General features: G+C 41.7%; 1 long non-coding RNA gene across 1 annotated transcript in view; it reads left to right on the top strand.

The window, feature by feature from the left end:
- The first annotated feature begins 4,831 nt into the window (after window positions 1–4,831).
- Window positions 4,832–24,475, top strand: part of LOC137166342 (uncharacterized) — a 51,838-nt gene continuing 32,194 nt past the window's right edge. The window contains exons 1-2 of the long non-coding RNA XR_010923662.1: window positions 4,832–4,903; window positions 18,437–18,536. This is a non-coding gene — a long non-coding RNA (uncharacterized lncRNA). The remainder of the gene's footprint in view (window positions 4,904–18,436; window positions 18,537–24,475) is intronic.

Below are 24,475 nucleotides of genomic sequence, written 5' to 3'. Positions count from 1 at the left end.
AATGGGTAATAAAATGTAATTTGGGATGAAAAGAAAGCAGATAACAGAGACCAGAGTCTTTCAAAGAAGATAATAGATAATCATGTTCCCCCCACCTCCCAAAACAATCTCCTTCTTACCTGTCTCAACCAGCTGCCTTCCCATCTCCCTTTTGCCTCTAAACCGACCATCTAGAACAGATGATTTCCTGTCCTCTGACTCCTCCTTCCTGGATCCCTTCCAATCTGGTTTCTCCTTCTTCCACTGAGCTGAAACTGCTTTCAAGGTTTCCATCTACCTTCCCTCGGTCAAGTCTCAAGGCCTCTGTTCTGTAGTTTTCCTCCTTGATCTTTCTTCAGCCTTTGTTAGCATTGATCACTCCCTCCTTTTTTAAAGTTCTCTTCTCAGTGGCTTTCATGGCCCTGCCCTTTCTTGGTTCTCCTCTGCCTTACTGTTCTCCTGTGGCAGTTCCTCCTCTTCCCTTTTCCCCTCCTCTTAGTGGGATTCCCTAAGGGCTCTTTCCTTGTTCCCTTGTATATCTTATTCATGCACTCACACAGCATCCACTATTATCTCTACACTGATGGACTCAATCACAGATCTACCTCTCCACATGTGACCTATCTCTTGCCGTCCTGACCTACATATCTGAATGTCTTTCCAGTGTATCATCCTGAATTTCTCACTTTGAGCATCTCCATTTGAACTCAAGCTAAACATGACCAAGAACAAGCTTTTAATTTTTGTCCCAAACTCTCCTCTTCCTCCTTTCTTCATTACTCACCAAAGCTCAATGCTTGTCCCTCTCCAATGTTGATATGGTAGAGAACTACAGAGGTGGGTTGATGACTCAGATGCATCTTTCCTCGCTCTGACTTTTATCTCCCTGGTCCAGCCCCAGGGCTGTCTGCCCTTCAGGGCTATATAGTTATTGCCTCTAGAGGTCCTCATTTGTGCTGGCCAAATTGTGGGGAGGGATGAATGGGAGGCTGCTTCTGTCTGGATAGTCTTTGTTGGAAAAGGGATAAATGATACCATCATAAATCACATCCAAACAGGCAAAGGGACAGCAGCTACATGCTGCAAAGACAACAGTAATGGGCTAACTAGCTGCTTGTCCCCATTCATCCTGTTGAAGAAAAGGCCAGGAAGAACAGGGCCATGCCAACAGACACAGAAATATACTTGTCTTTTGAGATCATATCCAGTAGCAAGCAGGGGTATGTGCAGGAATTTAAATTCCAGCACTTTTGGAGGAGCATGCGCCCACCCCACTGGGGCCCCAGAGGAGAGAAGGAGCTCTACGCCTACCGACCAATTACTGGGGGGTCAGTGCGCCTGCTTGTCCCCCCTTGTGCACACCCCTGGTAGCCAGGCAGCAGGTGACATGCAATGCGCTGGACAGACTTACACACAAGTGCTTGGGTGAATGATGGGAAGTAGTGGAAAGAGATTACACACTTCTTATATGAACATGCTGTAAGGCGCAGGCACTTCTTAGACACTTGCCAGCAATCCTCGTCTCATGCAGAAGATATTCAGTCCCCTTATCCCACAGCTACTCTTATGTAGGATGGAGTGAAGTACCATAAATTGCTCTGGGGGGGAGGCGGGGGAGAATTCTTAGTGTCTCCGCAAGCTCCTCTCTCTGGTCCCAGCCAGGTTATCTGCTTTGGTCAGAGTGCCGGAGTCTCCCCCAGGGCTCCCACGGCTGTCATACACCATTGCCAACCCCAAGCATTAAAAAAATAGGAGTCAGCACATCATGAGACTAGCTTTGAAATCATGAGATGTTTTTTAAATAATACATGTAGGGTTCTTCTGGTTTCTGGGCCTTTAGGGTACACCCATTTCACTTTGTCAAGCTTTTCTCTGCAGCCACATATGATAGAAAATGGCTATTTTTGAATGAAAGCTGAGACTCTCTATGCCATATCCTGATCCAGGAGATGGGGCTTTAAGACGAACATCAAATGCCGCAAGACTCACGATAAAAATCACAAGAATTGGCACCTCCCTGCAGCTTGAGCCACAGCCCTCCTTGCCAGCCTTGTGCCCAGAAAGGAAGGCTTATTTCCATCATCATCATTCCTATTGTTACTTATTTATATCAGCATAATGCCCAGCAGCCCTTGTCACAGCAGAGATTCCCTGACCTAGTCCTTGAGACCCTTCTGGTCAGTTTCCAGTTTGGCCAGGTCACCCTGGGCCACCATGTGATGCAGCTGCATACGCTCTGGCAACAGCTATTTCTTCCATCAGCGGAGCAGAAGCCACCATCTTTTAAAACTCCCAGCTTGGGGGGGGGGGGGGGGGAGGAGAGGAAACCCCTGTTTATACATGTTTGTTAGTGAAACTAGGAGGTGGCCTGGGCTCCATTGCTTATCTTTTTAAAATGTCACTACTCATTACCAGATTAGGCACCTCCCTCCCTGCAGGTGTTTCACTGCTCAGCATTATCTTGGATGGATGGCTGCTGTTAAGCACGGATGTAGAAATGCAGCAAGCCAAGCCGTTTACAGGGCACAAGAAATTGTATTCATCCTGCAAAACTCAGCACTTAGAGCTTGGCAATCATCATTACAACACAGTAAACAATGATATCTGAAGTGGAGAGCCCAGCCCATTATGTTTAAGGGAACCTGCCCCAGAGCCCCGCTTACTCATCTCAGTCTGCTTTTCATGTTTCCCCTTTCCCAGAATGGAACTGCCACTCTCTCCTGCCCTTCCACCTAAGGGAGAACTCATTCTTTTGGACAACCTTACAGGCACATGCAGGGTGAAAAGTGCTTTGCTGTGAACTTTGTTCAGCACTCTGCCAATACAAACAATTGCCAGTCAAGACTTATGTCACTATAAGACGGGAAAAGACTATTTCAAGGAAGCTAAAGTTTGTTTTATTCTTACCTGTTCTGCCTGCTTGTGCTCCACCTCTGTTGCTTCCAAAATTAACTGGATGGCTCTGGGTTGAGTTGAAACCTGATTGAGATTGATAGATGTGAATGCATCTTTCAATTAACTATAAGGATTAGTCCCGACCTAGGGCTAAAGGAGTATGTGAACACAGCTAAGAGTATTTGCTATGTATCATTTGGTGGGTGTGGGGGCAGAACCAACAGAGATGGATAGACAGCCAGCCAGGAGCAGTTGAAAGCACAATATCTAACCCTGGAAGAAAGCTTTTGGGTCGGATGCAGGCTGAAAACAGTGTCCTTGGTGCTGTGAACAAAAGAAGCGGTGTCTGGCCATTTGATTTCTTGAGTCAAAGATACAGGAATTTATACATTCTTTGCAAATAGACAAAACTTCAACAAAAAAATACCTGATCATTACCAATTTCCACTTCCAACTGAAAAATCCCCAGGGCCCCAAACTTTGCCTAGCTACACAGGTCAAAAAGGGGCAACAGTTACATAACATGCAGCCATTCCAGTCAGTCTTGCATTCACCAGCTGAATTGGAAGGCTGAGCCCTTCTACGGGGTTTGGAGTCTGCTCCCCTTCTATTACACATTGTCCCAACATGACGCAGGTTCCAAATGTCCCACAACAAAGGCAAGAGAAAAATATTAAAGGCCTAGTGCAGCCAGGTCCCTTTTAAAAAGTCCAAACAGGCACTCTTTATTGTTTTGCATCAGCCACACAGCTCCTATGCATATGTGTAGAGCAGTCTCGCTAAGTTGTTTTGAAGGAACTGGTGTCCACGTGAAGGTGGTGGGTGAATGTAAGAGAAAGGAAACAAAAAGTGGTTCTACTAAAGGACAAGACAGATGGCTGGTGGCTTATTTTTAAAAATGTTGATTCTCACTGACGAAGTGGGTTGCAGCTCACAAAAGCTTATGCCTGCAGAAATGTGTTAGTCTTTAAGGTGCTATAGGACTCTCATTGTTTTTTCATAATAAAGTGATAATCACACCATAAGAACAGGGTCCTTTTTGCAGCTCAACCACTAGAATAATGGGGAAAGTATGGGGAAGAAATCCCTAAAAATTCAGGGTCAATGCAACTTTTTAAAGGGATGAAATAAAAACCTGGGTTAATTATCTGCTAGCACAGGGGTCCTCAACTTTTTTCCATATCATGATCTTCTGTTATAACAGAAGAAAGTTTGGGGACTCCCCTCTTATCTAGCTATAAAGAAGGGGAGGAGGGTCGTGGCTCCCAGATTGAGAACCCTTGTTTAGCACATGCCTTTATTTGTATCATTTTAGCGGCACAATTATAGGTTCTATTCTTTGTATAGTACAGAAGAATAAAGTTAACAGATGTACATTTCTTTATGACAGGGGAAGCACAAAATGGATATACATCACCATATGATGGTATTCTCAGAATACAAGACAACAGTCATAACCCTTTTGGAAAATCGCTGTTGCATGTCCACTGATAAGGCTCTGGGTCCTCGCCATGCCTTATACAACTCCCAGATTTTTGAAGGAATAAAGAGCTGATTTTATTTTTTTAAATGTACTTGATATACCTTCTGAAAATGCTGATGGAAAACAATGTGCATACAACCATTCTCATAGTTACCTATGTAAACATTCAGAGAGAAAGAGAACTTTGAAAACTCCAGCCAGGCATGCTGATCAGAGAATGGGAAAGTAAGAAACACTGTATTGGTAACAAAAGAGAAAGCTGGAAGAGGGAACTTCACATATTAAAAACAAATTTTTAACTCGTGGTTTTGCAGCCTATAACAGTGTGGCTTTCCCCTTGGAATCAAGCCCTGGGCCCAAGCCAGTATTGATTACAGGACACGCCCCACCTGGTTGAATCAGGTGCACTTCATGTAAAAAAGAGCAGGCAGTAGTCATGAAGGAGGAAGCTAAGGAGGTTGTAATTGTGTTTGTAAAGACTGTAGGGCTGTCTGAAGGTTTTTACAGGGGCTTGAGTCAGCAGGGGAAAAGCTGAAGAAGCAGCAGGTAGGGTGGCTGGGAAGATACCTTGTCCTAACAGAGGAGAGCTTCTATAGGCCAGCTGGATGAGTTTCTCTTGTGCTATTTTGGATTAATCAAGAGAGAAATGCTGAGCTGTGCTTGACATTTAGAGGGTCAATATGTATTAGATTCAATAAACTGGACTCCAGTAGGGGATTTATTTGAACTCTCTTTTTAACTGTTTTTGAAGGGCCCTGAAGAGGGGGGGAAAGCAGACCAGAAGTAGGGGGCTATGCTATAGGGTGAGCAGATAGCAAGTGTGGAAAACTGGTTTAGATAGGTACCTATTGCCCCCAACCCCAAAGCCCTGACTATTGGGATTGTCCCTATAAAATCAAGGTATCTGTTTTCTCTACTGTAGTATGATTCCCTGCCCATGGATGGGCACTTAGGTGGTGGCTGCCTGTGCTACAGGAGCAGCTATGACTTTTTTTTGGTGTGGGGAGGTGGTTGTGCCTCCTGATTTTTGAACTGTGGTGTATAGCACTACTGGAAAGGTTAAGGTACTGCTGATTTGCAGGAACAACTGATGATGGGAGCAGAGCCAGTGGGCAGCAACGTACCATGGGTCTCCAGTGCCTAGGGACTACTGCTTACATTTGTGTCTGCCCCCATCCCTGGCCTCAGGTGCCTCCCATGCAGGACAGGAAGAGTCCCTGGCTACCACCAGATGGTGCCATCCCCCAGCTGCCCAGGGGAGATCTGTACCTGGGGGGGACACATGCCATTTTCCTCCTCCTCCTTCTCCAGGGACTTTCTGGCAAGCTGCTGCCCTTTGCATTTGCCCACCTCTCTCCCTCAGAACCTCCTGTATGCCCCCCTCCCTGTGCATGGTGGAGGGCCTGGCCAGCGTGCCCCCCTTCCCACCCAGGCTGGCACCTAGGGGCTTGGCTCCCCCCTCACCCTCCCTGTCAGTATGCCATTGCCCCAGGGAACTTGGAGAATGGGAAAAGGGCAGTATACTGGGTAACAAATGGATCTTGGAAGAGAACACCTCAACACAGATCTCTTATGCCAGTGGTTTTCAGCTGCGGTACATGTACCCCCTGGAAGATCTCTGCATACCCCCAGAGGGTACATCAACTCATCTGGATGTTTGACTAGTTTTACAACAGGCTACATAAAAAGCACTAGCGAAATCAGTAGAAACTAAAATGTTATACAGACAATTACTTGTTTATACTGCATTATACAACAATGTAACGTGTGTGTATGAACTCTGTGTGAAACATGCGTTTTATGTCCTTTATGGATGTGTATGTTAGTGCAGTTGAAGTTGTCATGATGTGTATGTGGTTGCAATGTAAAAGTGAATAGAGGTTTGTTTGTTTTTGTTTTTGTTTTTTTGTGTTTTTTGGGGGGGTGGTTTTTTTTTTTGTTTTTTTTTTTAAACAAGGAGCTGGAAGTGGCGATAGTGGCAACAGTGTTGTAAGAAATTGAAAATGACTGGGGGAAAAATAGTTAGTTCTGCAAGGAATATATTGCTTTTGGATTCACATAAATAGCAGTCCACCTCAAGCTTCGTGTTTCTTTTGCAGAGAAAAACTCTATCATATAACAGTATGAAGCAGGTGCATTTGCAACAACACTTGAAGACAAACGAGCATGCAGATAAGCCAGTAAAATTTTTTCAAAGAAAGTTTTGAGTTCCAGATTTGCCAGCTTAAAATGAAAAACCTTTTCTAAGCACTATACCATGTGCAGGTAGTTTTTAAGTGAGTTGAAACTTGGGATATGCAAGACAAATCAGACTCCTGAAAGGGGTACTGTAGTCTGGAATGGCTGAGAACCACTGTGCTCTGAATTTGTGCTTTGATACCAATTTGAATATAATGACTGCTGTGATCTATACATCTTAGGAAGGTAAAAATAACTTTTTTCCTTCAGTTCTTGGGATGGAAACATCTATAATTATTGGGATTTATATAGCCAGATTTCTCAGCCTTTTAATTCTTCCTTTCGGGGAGCCTACAAAATGTATTGAATGTGAGGGTTTTTTCAAACATAACTTGTTAGTTATCCAAGTATGTGCTAGTAGATCAGACAGATATAATAGAAAAACCTAACCTTTTTTAGATTTACAAGGCTCTATATTGTTCCAAACTGTTTTCATTTTTTTGATTGTTCCATTGTTTTAAGACTCTTCCCCCCCCCCCCCCCAATCACACATTGTGTTTTCCTGGATGACTTTTAACACTTCTTGGCATTGTAATATAAAGTCAATGCTTACATGTTCACAAGCATAAAAAGTCCATCAATAATTTGATTTGCCGGAAATAAGAAAATTTTGTAATAAGAGTGATATTCAAAACTCATAAATCTTTAAGGACCTGGCACCTTTCCACATTGAGTAGTATGTTTCTCTGGAATTAGTCCTTGCATCGTAAAGCACTCTTATGAAAAGGCTGGCAGAATCTGGCCCTCAATAGAAGAATCATTGTCTAAGTTTGAAGGCATAAATTGCTCTTCTAACTACTGTAAAATGTAAGTAGGTGGCTATGTGCTGATTCCTTCTTGCCTGTCTTCATAATCTTGTTTGGAAATGAAATTGATCTTTCTTTGTCCCTGCAGAAATTGGGGAAGCCAATCTTGCACATTGCAAGTCAGGCTCATCTTTGTGAAACTGTCTTTAGTCTTTATATTTAAAACCAAATGGTCCTTGAGAAAACTAGTCAAATATTTCAAGACTTGCTCTAGCCATTGTGTAACAAACTCACAGCCTGTGAAAGCATCTGCTTGTCAGAAATGATATCTTTGTGTGACTCTTAGGGTTCAACCCAGCCCAGTAAGGGTTGTCACTGCCTGTCCTATACACCAGGGTGCCTTAACTGCTCTGCTGCTGCAGCTCACAGACTGGATGCTGACAGCCATCAGACAAGCATGAAGGTGTGCTGTGCACCCTGGTTCAGCGCTCTGACCCTGGCAGCCTTCCTCCCCAAGACCAGCACCACCGTGGTCTCAGCCAGTCATGGTTACCACTAGCATGGTGATCCCTAACACACACTCAGTCCCAATTCTCCCCAAAACTGCCTGCCCTGAAGTGTGTCCAGTCCTCTTCTGGAACGCTCATGGAAGTCGGGTCCACTGATCCTTTAAAGAGACGAAAGCATAGTTTATCACTTCAATTCCAATACAGCACTTGGTTGGTTTTAGATTAAAAGCAAAACAATCCTATTTAATCAAAAAGCAAGTGGCTTTACCTGAGTTAAGTACAAGGGATAAAGACCAAAACATGGTTACAAGCAAACAGAAGTAAAATGCTTTTAATGGCTAAGAGCTAATTTAACAAGCTCCAATCATTGTTCAAAGTAGATTTCTTCCCAGTCTTTCAGCCATGGCTGGGTTGTTTTGGGGTTTTTTGTTTTTTTTTCCCCTCTTCTCTCATCCTGACCTGCCACAGAAGGCCAGGCTGCTGGCTTCCCTAGGTGAAAGATCAAGTCTTCCTTATCTCCCCAAAAGGAAGCTATTGTCAGGAAGACCTCCTGGCGATTCAGTCTCCTGTGTCTCTCTGGGATGCAGGAGCCATATTAAGCCTCTCTCAAGTTCAGGATCAGGATAACCCCCACTGGTTTAGCTTGCTGCCTTTGTTTACAGCTAATGTTAAAATTGAGGTAAATCTACATTCCTTTGTCTAGGACAGACGTGTTTATCATCTTTACCTAGGACAGGCTCACTAGTCTTAAATATGTTCTGTTAACATCATACAGAGGGAAATCATAATTTCACACAACATTAACACATCCATTTTACAATGATATTAATAAGCAGTGTTAGCTGTCATATACTTCACAAGATATATTTTGTATACATCATATTAGTATGTAGGATGTGACTACATGGGTGTCTGGGTCACAGTTTGCCAAATTCACAGGCTAGAAAATGCATGGCAAGATGTCACTCCAACTACCTAGCCAATACAATAGGTTAAATCCCAGAATCAAGTATTCGAGTACTGAGTAGACTGTTAACTGAGGCCTCTAACTTTTATAACTGTATAATCCCTACTCTCCCATTCAAACGTGTGTGCACACATTCTCACTTCCCCTGTTTTTCTCCCCTGTCCCCCAACAATGATGGACATTGCAAATGACACATCACTGACTAATTAATATAATAATTTAACAATGCCATGCTCGTGTTTGCTCTACTACTGTTCTTTCTTGCAAACACAGTATTTCCTTTCTAATGTTCACCAAATGTGTTAGGAGTCCTATTTATTGAGGAAACTACTAATGTTGATGAAAAGTGTAGCTGAGCAGTGACTAACTGGGTTGGCAGTGTCAAATCTTCCATAAATAATGGTGAACAGTGCACAACTATAATGTTCTAAATGTTATTAGATGAACTTGTTTGCCACTTAAGATGTCTATAAATGAGTAAAATTAGACTTAAACAGAACAGGACTACAAAAACTGGAGTTTGTTCCTTTAACAATTTAGCTAGGAATGGGGGCTTATCTAGAGCATGATCAGTAATGATTTGGCATTTTGCATTTAATAATCCAATTTCTCTAGCTCATTTTGTTTACATTCAGATGCAAATTTACTCTGAGTCCTCATGAAATAGAATGACCGTTTGTAAATGAGCAAATTTTTATTGGGATAAGCCCTTAGTCAGTTCTTTCTCAGTCCATGGGATCAGTTTATCAAAGGGGGTTTTGGCTAAAACCCAAGTACTAGATCTATGTATGAGCTGTCTCAATACTGTGGATTTTGATGTGTTTGCAACCTCTGGAAGGAGTGGATGGTGCTGCTCTTTGACTAAACTTTCTTGTTGAGAGATCCCAAAAGGTAACATTGGGCAATTGCATTTATGCTGTAAGAGCTCTTCCTCCGAGGGTACCATAAGGAGCCCCACTCCCATTCAATATTGATGTGACACTTCACTCTACTACAGTTAAAAATAACAATTTAGAAACCGCTGTTTACAACTGCATGCATACAAGTGAGCGCACTCTTGTTTGCTACAACTTGGTCACACGCTGTTGGGCGTGTAGGAATGTTGGAATTTAAATGTTGCGCATTCCCATTTTACCAAGTTTGCATATACTGAATTTGGAATTCCAAAGTGCACCATGATGATATAATTCATAAAGTCAGATTTAGCTGTATGTGGGGTGACGAGCTTACTGCACACACTTGGGAAAAATCTGATCCTTTCATCTTATTTAATATTTGTTATATAGTAGAAACTGGGGCCCTGTCCACACAATCCTTACCCCCAGAGACTTTACAGTCTAAGTGTATGATGATAGAGAATAGTAAATTGCCTTGTGCTCCCCCAACATTGGGATAAGTATAAGCAGTGATCACAATACACTAGCTATTGAACCATTAACTGATCTGTAGGCATTAGGCTATAGCGGAGCATTGAGGAGAGATTTGAAGGAGGATAATGAGTGGCTTTGTAGGTTTGTGGGCTTTTTTGTTTTGTTCTTTTTAAAGGGTGCTTCTTATGCATAAGGGATATCACAAAAGAAAGCATAAAGATACTTGGAAAAATGTGACCACTGAGTAACTAACGCTGGCACTGCTGGTGAAACAGAAGCTGGGGTTGATAATTCTCTCTTGCAAGAGAGAAGTGGGGGAAAAAACTTAAGCCATGAAAGACCTTCAAAGGGAAAACATAGATTTTGTGTTTGATGCAGTGTAAAAGGATGCAAAGAAGGATAGCAAGGTTGAAATGACAAGTCTGCAAGATAATCTTTGCAGCAGCATTCTAAATGGATGGCTTGTATAAATTTTATAACATGTATAAATTCAATATCCTCTTGGCTCTAGATGAATAATGAAAATATAATGTAGTGTAAAGAAAACAAACAATGACGGAGGCAAAATGAGATTTTTTTTGTCTGAGTAAGGACTGCTTAATTTGGTCAATAAATCTGGCCACAGGGTCAGTGAAAATTCAGTCCCCAAGGCTTTGGTCTGGATATTTCCAAACCTAGAGAATTGTTGAACTAGGAGATGCACTTTACTTGCATCAACATTATTTCTAATTTCAAGAACTGTTTTATTACTTTATAAAATAGTGACTTCAATTATAGCAGATAATGACTGATTTTGTTTTTCAAAGCTTAGTTTCTGTATTCCCTCAACATGTGCTGTAACTGTCTCCACAAGATGCCTCTTACATTCACTTCCCTGCAATAGAAAAGTTTCTTTTCAAAACAGGACGCTCTAGTTTATAACCTGTGATTGTGCCACCCATCTTGGTCCCAAGGGGGCCATTAGCTTGACCAGGTTAGGAAGCTGTGGAGCACCACAGCAGGATGGCAAGGGTTAACCAGAAGCACTTGGGAGCAGGTGGAGCCAGTTACTGTTCCTGGAATATTCCTAGGAAGAGGGAATCACTGCTAGCAGGGGATCACAGTCCAAGTTGCCCCCTGGAAGAAGGTGTTAGCTGCTTCTGACTTTGGGTGTGTGTTCTAGTTAATTTGTTCCTCTTCTGGAACAAGATGGGAACTGGATGGATTTGGTCCACAAATAAACTAAAAGGCACTTTTAGATCTTGTTCATCCTGAATCAAGGAGGAAATTGAAGACTACTTACTTTTTTGTTAGCTTAGCAGATGATTTTACTTTCCCTTAAAGGAATGCATACAAGGATGTGATGGTTACAGGGAAGAGGAAGTAATCTTAGGGAGGGGAATTGGACCTAAGCTCACTACTGCATGGTTACACAGTCTGAGAGTGGAACTGCAAAGTGAACCACGACAACATAACTCATAGTCAGATTTATCTGTACATGGGTGGGAAGCTTATTTTATCAGGTTATCTAGGCCCTTCTTAAAATGAGTTGATAGCTGGAGGCATCAGTCCCATGGGCTTCTATGCTTTTGGGGCTGAAGCATGGCTGTGGAGAAGCAAAGCTAAAGTAGGGGTATGTCTAGACTGCTGGGCTGCGTTGGGCTCCACAGATTGATTTGAGCAGGCGGTGGAGACCCGCACAATCAATCCCGGAAGTGCTCTCCAACTGATGCAGTAAATCCATCCCCCTCTGCCCCCTCTTCATTCCCCCCCCCCACCCAAAAAGAGTAATGCTGCATCAACTGGAGAGTGTTTCCTGTTGACGCAGAGCAATGGAGATGCTGCAGCAAGGGAACATTAGTAAGTCGACAGGAGTGTAGACCAGGCCTAGGGTTCCTGTCCTGCACAGCTTCAGAGCTCTGCCAAACTGTAACTGAAATTTCTCTCATCTCCACAAGTCAGGGCTACATTGGGGGACGGACATGACTTCAAGTTAATAGTGTTGCTTTGATTTACCAGAGAACAGAAAACCTAGAGTTGCTTTTACCTAAATACACTTTTTAAATCAGAAACATCTTCTGAATGCAGGACTGTACGGTTATCTTTGTTGGATATTGCTCCTGTTTTGACTTAAGTTCTCAAATGTTCATTTGACATATTTTTCAAAGTAGTCCATATGCCTACAAAGTCTTACTTTGTGTCAAATGGGTAACGATCCATGGTTAGTACAGTGTTTAAACATCTGTGCGATCATGCTCTTTGAGTGAACAGATCTGCTAAATCTATTTTTGTAGAGGCTTGATAATGAGCTGTACCGACTGTAACAGTGCAAGAAGGGATGGGGGGAACAGAACTCTTTTGGATAAAAGCTTATGAACGACTAACAAAAGTACTACTTCTGGCTGAGTTGTCTGAACCATGTGCACAATGTGTGTGCTGGGAAAAGTAAATCCAAGCTCAACATAATTAGAAGGCAAAATCTGCCAGTTGCTAATAAATCTGCAATGAATATGTTGTATTTCAATTAAACCACACAGTAACATTTTGTTTGACACACCAATAATTAATACAGTTTTACCTTAATAGGTTCATCAGTGAAGCATTGTTCATTAGATACTGGGGAGCAGAGCTACTTGCACTAATGGGGAGCTGTTCATCAGGCCTTCAGATGCAGAAGATAACCCATGGTGCAAAAAAACTTGCCCATTCTTTGTAACAATAGCAATACATTATATTCTTCCCTGCTCATCTCCGTCTTCCCTGAGCGTACAGAATGGACACATGGAATGCGATCTCCTCTTTCAGCATTCAGAAGACTGTAGGAAACAGGACAGAGGGAGCAGGGACACTGAATTACTGTACATAGTATGGACTGCTCTTCCCTTCAAGGACAGACTCATATGAGGCAATAAACTCTAATCTCACAATTAGAATAATTAGCCACTGGAACAACTTACCATGGAATGTGTTGAATTCTCCATCACTTGAAATCTCTAAATCAGGACTGGATGTATTTCTTAAAGAGATACTGTAGTTTAACCATTAGCTATAGCCTTAATACAGGAATTAATTGGTAAAATTACATGGCATGCATCATCCAGGAGGTCAGACTAAGTGATCCTATGGGTTCCTTCTGGCTTAATTTAACACTCTATACCTGTACTGTGCCACATCAAGTCCCATGTCTACACAAATGAATGAAAGTGAACTGTAACGTTTAGGGCCCAAGCATAATTTTTTTGGGCCTAGTACAAACTTGTAAAATGGGCCCCCTCCCCCACACACCACAATCCCTCATTCCATGCATACAATCTCATGAGCCATGAAACATTTTCCCCATGGTAATGGGGATTGCAGCCTGGGCCCTGGTAAAGTGAAACCTTTACCAGGGCCCCCACATGGAGGGGAAAATGTCAGCTATTTTACGCTGGGTGTTTTTCACACAAAAACAGGTTCTCCCTTTTCAGATTGTCATCCTTCAGGGCCTCTGCACCTATATCTTTCCCCTCCATAATCCACCGAAGGCACCCACTCTGCTCTTGGCTCCTCAATTGTCACCTCTCTTGGGTGGAGACCTGGATCTCTTTCTGCTGCCCAGGGCTTTTCTATACTGTATAGTTCCCTGTGTGGGGTATGTACAAAGTTATAAATATGTGCTAGAATTATGTTCTTAAAATGTGTCCAGCAAGCTGCACATATTCCCAGTCTGACCTAGACAAAGGAATGTGTGTGTTTGTTTGACCAGCCTGGTCATCAAGCAGAGACAATGAAGGTAAATTTTTCCATATAAAGTAAACAAAGCTATCAAGGTTAACAAACGGGAGAAGACCACACAGCATCTATACCCTACCAAGAGAGAAACTTTAGTCTTACTTTTCAAAAGTTACATTTCAAAGATTTACTGGGCTACAAAATGAAGGTGAGGGAACCCTGTAGTTATCCATTCCTGGGCAGATACAAGAACCTACAGCTCTGGTACATCTGAGAAAAGTGGATCCTTCAACCAAGGAGGCTGAAATCTCTGGGAACTGAACAGAGGTGAGAAATCTGCTTAGGCAAGGACTGTAACTTGCTTAAATGAAGTTTGTCTTAGTGTAGTTTTACTTTTGTTTGTAACTTTTTTATTTTTATTTTTTATATTTGGTGTCACTTAAACCTATGCCTTTTTTAAATTGATTTTGTTTTACTTTAAATCAGTTCAGTGCTGTGATTGACATACATTTACCTAGAGTTTGACACACTCTTAAGAGCTGCAGCATACTCCCTCTTTATGGGAGCAATAAATGCAATAACTTCTGAGAGTGTTCCAGGGGTAGGCTGGACACTACAGCGGCAGACTGTTTGGGGGAAATTTAGAATGGGGAGGAAATTGCAAAAAGTAACTGGGCCGTGGTGTGATCCACATGCTTGTCTACAGGCTGTTGCTGCTGCTGTGGCTCTCAGCCCTGACACCATAGCATTTAAGGCACCCAGAGTCATAGGGCAGGCAGTGACACAGTCCCTTACTGGGATGAATCCCCAAAACATTACATGAGGCCATGACCAATATCAGTTCACATTCTGCCTAGGAAATGCTGCTGCTCTTTTTTTGCTGAGCTCTTCTGAAAAGTCTGGGGAAATTTTTGATCCCATTCTGTCTCCTGGGTTGCCAACATTGTCCTTCAAAAACTAGGGACTGTTTTCTAAGCATCCCATCCCTCTTCCCATTATTTATTGTATTAAGCAGTACTCACCTATATTCACGAGGGGTATTTCTTGCTGCTTTTCGCAGCACTCAGCAACTCCCAATCTTGTTGTACAGAGATGGGAAAAATAAGGGATGTCCCTTGTAATAAGGGGCGGTTGGAAGCCCAGCTTCCTGAAAATATTTACTTTTAATAGTAAATATCATTAAATTTTAACAGCTTAAATAGTAAGCCCTGGATTTTAGAGCTGGTTGAGCTTGTATTTCCTAGTGAAAAATGTGTTCCAAAATATTTTAGAAAAACTGGAGTAACACTGCCTTGCACTCAGCTTTATTGGTACTGTCAAAGGAGTGGAATAGTCAGAAAGAGGCTCTGCGTTTTGTGGTTGCACCAATGGCCAGCTGGCTAAAAGCGCAATTTTTGTCTTTATTTTAGAGATTTGGGCTTAATGGGTTATACTGAGCTTAATGTTACATTAAGAAAACAGCAGAGCGATGACTGGAAACAGCCGCTGATATTCACATTCCATGTACTTATTTGTCATTTCCAACTTGCAGCAGAACTTCTCTCAAAATGTTAGGAATAGCATCTCCTTTCCCCATGCAGCAGTAGCAGGGTGTTCAGCAGCCGCAGCAAACATGATTTGTCCAAAACTAAGAATTTATAGAGTAACTTTTTATTGGTGACTAATTTAATGTACACTAAGGAATACCCTATTGCTTTCTCTAAACAGATCAAAATTAATCAATTCTGCAGATTCTTTTGCATTTGATTTAAAAGGATGCAGGAAAGTCACTAAATCAATGGGGGGAGGGGGGAGAAGCTGTTGCAGCAGCAAGGATTCTGTGTTTATAATAAATGTTGAGCTATTGGCATTTCCATTATAAAATATAGGATGTCTGTCTGCATTCCAATTACCATATTCTCCCAACTCTTGTCTCATATCTCTCACATATGGGGAGATTAATTTTGCTAAGAAATTTAGGATGCTTTGGGTTTTTTATGCCCTTCATTTTTGGAGGGGGGAGGGGACTGGGAGAAGACCAACGTGTTAAGCATGATGAATCTTTCTCTTTACGCTTTTTCATTAAACTGTTTTATGCAGCTTTTCTCTCCAAACTGCATAGTAGGAAAACAAGCCTGACATTCTTTGTTCTTTTAAGTAGGTTATCAGTTTAGGAGGCAAAAATGATTAAAAAGTGTCTATTTCTGATACAGACCTCTCAGCTAGCCTGGATGTAGGGTTTTGTACCACATTTCATATATTTCAGGGCTTCTTTATCACAGCACAATGATGCTGACCTGCTTAGTACTTTTCCCAGTTCAGTTGCACTTTTCCATTTGAAAGCCACTTTTCTTTTGCTCTCTCACAATATGATGGTAATCTTCCCCCAATCTCGAGGCTGTTGCGTCAAGAATTCCCCGGCAAGGCTGCAGAAATGCTCTTTACTGGTAAATGGAATGCCCCGGACTTTTTATACTGGATAGAAGTAAAAAGAAAATACTCTCCCTAGTTCTTGGGGAAGACCTGAAGGAGAAGAGGAATGATGGAACAGAGAGAAGCCATTTCAAGAATGTTTCAACTACATTTTACACTACAAAAGTTTCTCCCTCCTCTTTGCCTATTTTTAATGGCTAGTGGTATCTAAATTTAAAAACAAGCTTTTGCAGGGGATTGCATCAGGCAGTTCTAGGTATACAGTGACTGGTGATAATGAGTAAATGGGTGACTCATTAGTCTACTACTTAAAATATATTCCAGGTCTGTGGCTATGAAAACTTAATGCCATCTGATGGTGGTTTGGCATACATAAAATCAGTGGATCGCTTCCATCTTGTTCTGTGGATTCAGTGTCCATATTACAGAAGTCTCCCCTGTTTGGCATCCTTATTGGTAGAGTCAACAGGTATGCCAAAGACTGAATGGACACTGAGGCTGAATTATCCTCTCACCCTTAGTTGTGCTTCTCCCAGGTCCGGTGCATTAGTGGGGCAGTATGCACTCCCCATACTATATCATATGTGTTCACTACATAAACAAGAATGTAAGTCTACGGTGCTCTAAATATGCTGATTTTTTTTTTATGGCATCTGTATTGTTAGCTTGACCAGTTTGTAATTTTATTTTAAAATTGTGCCAAATCAGTGGATTTTTTTCCTGAAGTATAGATTAATGATCAGTACATTTTTTTATCAATGTATCCAGGGTCTCCTGAGACATGGTTATTGTAAGCAGAAATGTAAGCCAGCCTATGTCCAAATAAATGTCTATGAAAATGGACACTTATGTGCAAGTTCCCTTTTGCACATGCAAGTGTGTGCACATGCACACTTTGTCTTATCCAGGACATCTACAATCTTTTAAAATGTAACTCCCTAGAAACAAAGTAAAACATGGAGTTAGGTTCACAATATGAAATACCTGAGATGTGCTTGTGACTTTTCAAGTTCTCTGATAGTAAGTCACACAAGTCTAAGATAGTCAGAGGCTTAATGTAGATTTATAGGTTAATCTCCGCTATACATTTTTACACAGTATTTCTGATGAAATAAGTTTCTTCATAAACAGTAGGATTTGGGGGAAAAGTTTCCAGTGTCTTTTAGTCTGACATCATTTGACCTACTCTTGTATAGTGTCTGTTTGAGGAAACTGTAATACCTTTGTCATTAAATATGGTCCTGTAAATTCTCCATTCATTGGTTTCACTTTAAAAAAAAAAAAAAAAAACCCACACAATTTCTCTTTATCCTGTAGGGATTTTCTATTTCAAAAGAAAAACCTCCACTTACTGGAAACTGAATTGTCATGGAACTAATTACCGCACATGAGATGAGCAGTAGCATGGAATAATTAAACTTGCCTCCTGCTGGCATGTGGGAAATCTTTTCACCCCATTGCTTTTTGACTTGACCTTTGACTAAACACATTTTCTGTGTTATATGAATAATGCCTCACGTCTTCATCCAGGATAAAGCAATGTGATGCATCTAGGTGATGAATTGGATAGTGTAACTTTCAAGATAGTGTCTGAAAAGAGAACATTTTAAACCCTTATTTATCAATTAATAAAATTCACCTGTGCAAGTCCTTGAAGGTGTTTTTTAAATGCCAAAAGGACTTGATTGTCCTGCCAATACAAATTACATTTCTTTAAGGCAATTTCATGAATAACTCTACTGAATGAAGACACTTCCATGTTGCTTCTTCATAGAGATTTGGAAGTTACTAAGTTTGGGAGTCAAAACTAAAAGAAATATGGGAAAGTTTTTGCTCCTATTGTCAGTTTCCCTTAGTTCCTGGCAGAGAAAATACACAATATACAAAACAAACTAAAAATAAAATACTGGCTCTTTGAAAAATTAAAAACATTCATAATCAAACATAACCTAGTTACAATACAGGAAAATACTATATTATGAGTTTGTTAATAGAAGTGATTTATGACCAATCTTCCTGGAAAAGAGTGGTTGCCAGTTTTCCACAGTTGTTGTTTTCCTTTTATTTTTAAGACCAATTTAATGCTTATAGAAGATGCCAGATGGAAAAAATCTGCAGACCTAAAATCTTCTTCTCTTTATCCACAGAACCGGTCAATCAGAAGGAACACAAGTGCAGTCTTTCCCATACTGTCCTATCGTTGTGCCTCATTCTTGACCCAAAGCATCCCACTATAAGATTGAGGGGGTAAGTTTGGCTTTCATGGTTGTCATTTGTTTTGGTTTTTTGTTTTGATAGTTTCCTGCTGATACTGTCTAATTTGAATGCTAACTGTCAGGGTATTTTTATGATGGTAACTCTGTTCAGTTCCTTTGTTGTTGGTAAGCATCAACATGTTCTGGACAGCCATCCAATAACAATGACTGTCAGTCATATATGCACTTTTTTCAATTAGTGTAATAGAAAGTGACACCTTTGTATCAATCGGTCACTTTCATCTACCCTCTGTGAATCTTATCAAGGATATAAATTAGGTCTGAATTGGTGTGACTAAATGTGATTAAAATATAGAATGGCCAAAGAAACACTTGTTATGCAAATTACTATCCAGCAGAAGCTACAGTCCTGAAGCCCTAAAATTCTGCTTCCTTGCAGGAGGAGAGTGTTTTGTTTTAAGGGATCTCTGTGTAATTCAATGGCATTCACCATGCAGGGCAGAAAATCACTGGAATTTCAAAGGCTTCAGAACCGTATATTTGCTTTTACATTGTGGACCAGATCTTCCACCTGTGAAGGTCTCTGTGCCACACCTTAAATCAGTCCTAAATGGGCACTTGAGGATTCCCTTGGTATACAGTAACCTTCAGTTTATGTAAAGGCAGCAAAGCTGGCCCTCTAGAGTGTGTGTGTGTGTGTGTGTGTGTGTACACCTGTTGAGGTGGGAGGAGGTAGGATCAGAATGCAATGTGTTCAGGTAATTATGGGCCCGCAGTAGGTCCCTAAAAGATCTTTCCAGCTGATTTGTGTTAGAGCATCCACAGGCCTTCCCTAACTTAGGCTGGGGGCCAGTATATTCCCTGCCAACCCAGGGGCATAGCTACAGGTGGGCCTTTGGCCCACCCACTTTGAAAGCAGGCCCACCCAAGCTCTGCTTAAACTACCTGTGCAACTGGAGCATTCTCAGCCACTGACTTCCCGAACTTCCTGTTTCCAACCATGTGAGCAGAAGCAGGAAGTTCAAGAAGCAACTGGCTGAGAATCACTAAGCTGCCCAACGCTCCAGTTGCCCTTGCCATCAGGCTTCCAAACTTCCGGAAGGAAGAAGTTCAAGGTTTTTTGGGTTTTTTTTGGCTGGCCCACCCATGTCAACCAGAAGATCAGGTCTGGCTACGCCCCTGTGCCTACCCCTGGAGTGGGGATAGAGAAAAAATGACTTATAAACACTTTTGCCTCTTCGCCCTTTCCCTCTCCTCTTAGCTTCACTAAATGTGAGCTTGGTGCATATGAAGATTCAGCCTGTTTGTTTGTACATTGGGGACCTGATTGTATTTGGGGCATCTAGTCACCCTGCCTGCTGGACTTTCATGTAGCTGTTTTGTCCCAAGCCTAGATGAAGTGGGAAGAGTTGAGCACAAGGCCTCATTTAAAAAAACCAAACCCATAACTAATTGGTTATAGTAATTGAATGAAGCTCCCATTCCAGTAAAAATGGCTAATCAGTAAAAGGCTTGTGCTGCAAAAGGCTTCCTGGTGAAAGCAAGTTTCTAGAAGCCAGGACCCCAAAAATGTTGATGCTGGCAGCAAGAAAAGACTTTAAAGTCAGTTATTGGAATGTGGTAGGACCCCGGATACAACCTGGAACTGCTGTGACCCCTTAGCTCCAGGTTGGGCTCTCTCTCTCTGTGCTGTTCTAGTGACAAGCAGCAAATCAATCCAGAAGCTATGGTTACTGAGCCACCAACATACAGAGGCACACCCCACTAAATTGCATGAATGTTGTCTAAGCCATTCATGAACTGCGCATAGAGAGACACCAGCAAATCCCTCCAGCTTTTCACCCCAGAAGTGTACTGTCTTACACCACTCAAGACTTTCTGTCGAGCAAGGCAAGCTCATTAATTAGTTCACCACTTTATCAAAGGATAGCGGATATGCACCAGATTTTGTAATCTGAGCAGATTTCCCAAGCACTTTAGACACCCTTGCTGATAAGAAGAAAACATTAAGTTTTTACTAACTACAGAAAGATAGATTTCAAGTGATTATAAGTGTTAGGCATAGAAGTCAAAGCTGGTTACATGAGAAATCGCAGTTTAAATTCTAAACTTTATTAGTCTAAGCAATATTTGAATCAAGCAGTTTTTCTCACCTCACTGGATGCTGCAGGCAGGTTACAGTTCCTAACACACAGGCTGAATTTCCTTCTCAGCCTGGGACCAATCTCCTCAGCTGAACGTCTGTCTTCCCAGTGTTCTTGTTGCCTTCAGTGTAGGTGGGGGAGGAGAGAGGTGGTGCCATGATGCCACTTTCCCTTATTTTATATTCTCAATTCATGTCCCAGGAAAGATACTGGCCCAGGCATTTTGGTGGGCCTTGCTGAGTCACAAAGTTGAGCAATCCCCATTGTGTGGTGTTTGCGCAACTCTCTTACAGAATTGTAAATCTCTTGTTTATAATTCCCTTGTTGGTCAATGGCTCATAATGGTTGCTTAATACCCATTTGGGTGTGGGTCACTTTGTCACTGGAGAGCTAGCAATGGGTGTCTCCCAAACTCACAACACACATAACAACCATATAGCAAAATCACATAGCTTCATACAAACTGATGTACATATTTTGACAGAACAATGAGTTTCAGCAGATCATGACCTTTCATATGGTACCTTACAAGGCATGCTTTGGATGAAATATCAGAACCATATAATGGGGTGCTATTTTGTGGTCCAGTGTGTCACAGGCAACAATGTTTCAAATATCAAAAATTTCACAGATCATGATGGAGTTGGACAACTATGGGCTAGAAATCCTGGGCATCCGTGAGAGCAGACTGGCAGGTGTGGATAAGAAATGCTTCTATTCAAGTCATACAGACAACATACACTCATAAGAATGCTACTTCCACTGACAGATTCCCAGATGACAAGTCATTTTTTTCCACAGAATCTATTAACCAGCGCATCTCATATGCCAGATTGCAAATTAATTCCTAAAGATGTCAATCATATAGTGCTATGTTGTGACAGGAACATAGTGACCAGGATATAGATAGGTTCTAGAATTCCCTCCAATGGTGTGATTGATAGAATACCAAAACATGATTTACTTCTTGTGATGGGTGACTTTAATGCTAAAGTAGGATATGAGACCCAAGGAATGGAAAGGGCAGTGGGGAAGGATAGGTTGAGCATCATTAATCAAAATGACCAAAGACCCATTGAATTGTACTTGGTGTCCGATCTAGTTCTTACAAGCACCCTGTACCCACCTAAAGACATACATAAAGAAACATGGAATTCATCAGATGGCAAAACAAAAAAATTAAATCAATCACATCTGCATCTGCTTGAAATACATGTAATTGGCCCAAGACTCAAGGGTATATCGAGCAGCAGATGTCAGCAGCAAAACAATCTTTGCAGTATCAAACTGAAATTAAAACTGAGATCAACTTTAAATGGAAAGTGGCAAAGAACCAAATGTACAGAACTGAAAATAAGAGTACTGTGAAAAATTCCAGCCTGAAATGAAGAACAAATCAGAGGCACTGCCAGAAGCAGAGGAAGGTGAGACTGCTGACTAGACCTGAAGAAAAATGGGCAGTGCTCAGATATAATGAAATTCAAGCTGTAGCAGTCACAGATGACATCAACATAGACAGAGCAAGAATTGGATAAGCCAAGAGATGCGGCTTTTCATTGATGAAAGAAAAACTGCTGAATGCTAAGACCAATGAAATATTGGAAAAAGCAAAGGAGTACAAGAGAGCAGACAAAGCAGTTAAAAGCAATACAAAGAAAGATAAATGGAGATATCTTGAAGACCTAGTAGCTGAAGCTGCTGCCAATGTAGTAATTTACCAAGTTATTAAGTTCCTGTGTGGAAACTTCAAAACTGGAAATGGACCAATAAAAATTCAAGTGAGGCAGGGGAATGCTTACAACTGAGGTAGGACAGAGTAACAGATTGGCAGAGCATTTCAAAGTCGTCTTCCACAACCATACCTCGGCATCAAAGTTTGAAGCGTGAACCTGATCAACTTGATATCAATATCTGTCTGATAGAGATGTCAGTAGTACGGGCTGCAGTCAAGAAGCTGAAAAACAACAAAGCAGTAGGAGATGAACAAATCACAGCAGAAATGCTAAAAGTGTTTGACACTACCACCTTAATGAAATGGGCAGAGCTGTTCAATGATGTTTGGGGAAAAGAGACCCCCTCATGACCAGTGGGAACATGGAATAATTGTCAGAATATCTGAAAAGGGTGGTCTTATTGATTGTAACATCTAGAGGGGGGAGACATTTTTTCTCTCTGAAGGGAAAGTCTTCTGTAATGTGATATTCTACAGGACGAAAGAAGCAATGGATACAAAGCTTATGTAAGAGCAGGTTGGTTTCAGGCCCAAGACATCCTGTGTGCATGAGATAGTCACACTACAGACCATCACAAAAGAATGTATAGAATGGCAGGCTCCCCTTTCAACTTAATTTTGTTTGCCAAAAGGTATTTGACAGACCACATAGGTATACTACGTGGAATATTCTTGAATCCTATGGAATTCTGGCTAAAGTTGTCAAAATCATCAAGGCTACGTACAGCAGTGCAAACTTGGCAGCAGGCATAATAGGCTTGCGGAGTCTAAGCCTTCCCAAACAGCTGCTGGTGGAAGTTCCCATCCCACCTCTCTGCCCTGCCCTTGCTCCACCCCTGCTCCTACTTCGGTCCCCTCCCCTGAAGTTCCACTGCTCCCTCAAGAGGTGCCAACATTAGGTGGGGCCTCGGGGGAGGAGGGTGAGGGGAGGGCAAGTGTGAGCAGGGCCTGGCATGGAGCATGGGTAGGGCCTTGGGGAGTGGGCGGAGCAGGGCCATGGTCTGAGCACTGGTGACCCGCTGCCCAGCCTCCCCAAAGGCAGAAGTTACGTGCTGCCCATGAATGCAAAGTGCTGCAAGAGAAAACAAGAAAACAGAATGAATCGGTTTGGATGCTGACATCAAATTTGGGCTGCATTCTCTCTCTGCTCTTTTGGTATAGACTGGATAACAAAATAAGTGTATTAGCAACACAAATACTGACCTAGCATGGGTTGATGGCAAATGCTTAGAACACCTAGACTTTGCTGCCTCTGCAGCTCAGGCCCTTGTCAGTTCTCATATTTATACTAATACTAGCAACCAAAATAGTGAAGCACATGGTCATACAAATTCTATGTATATGAATTAGTGCCATGCCATCTGCTGACCTTTTAATTTATAGGCTGTGTCTTCAAGGGAGCTGTGTTTTGGCATTATACAAACCTGCATGCTTCCTGCAATGTTTCTTTTAATGTGTTTCCCATAAGAGGAACTGTATTGCTTTTCACGTTTTCTGGTTAAGATGTCTGTGAGGTCTGCATGCATCTCTTTGTTGCTGTACTATAGTTTATGGAGGCAGAAACCCAGCTAGAAAAACAAGATAAGGAAAAGCATCTCTCTGTTTGGTCAATTCATGCAGAATTTCTCTGAAATAAAATGTTTTCAGCTCACGTACAACTTTATTGTTGGGATTCTGCTTAGAAAAGGAATTATAGCTGTCTTGAAGGCGTTTAGCTACAGCAGTGTTTATTCCATTGGTTTTTTTGTGGTTTTTGGCTGAAACGGTGTTGTTCCACAGTAAACATCTTATGAATATTTCTCTGATTGTCCCTGACCTTTTAAAATATTTTATGGGAAAAACTGATAGACTATCAACAGGCTTCTAACTGTCGTGTTAGAATCTCCGTTACAGCGTCTCGCTGGATATCAGAAATGTATTATCAGCAGTTTGCAAAGGCCAGCACACTAAACATAAAGGACAGATATGGGGGAAAAACAGAAATAAGTTGTAATTAAATAGGATTACACTGTCCCAAGCTAGTCAAATACAAACTTACTTTTTATAAGATGTCCTGATTTTCCTTGAACAAATTCTCCAGCTGAGATGAGAATG

This window comes from Emydura macquarii, unplaced genomic scaffold (assembly GCF_026122565.2).
Source record: "Emydura macquarii macquarii isolate MOO-44397 ecotype Brisbane River unplaced genomic scaffold, CSIRO-AGI_Emac_v2 contig_2834, whole genome shotgun sequence".
NCBI classification, from domain to species: domain Eukaryota; kingdom Metazoa; phylum Chordata; order Testudines; family Chelidae; genus Emydura; species Emydura macquarii.
The sequence above is the reverse complement of the archived record's forward strand: the minus strand, read 5'-3'. Positions and strand labels throughout refer to the sequence as shown.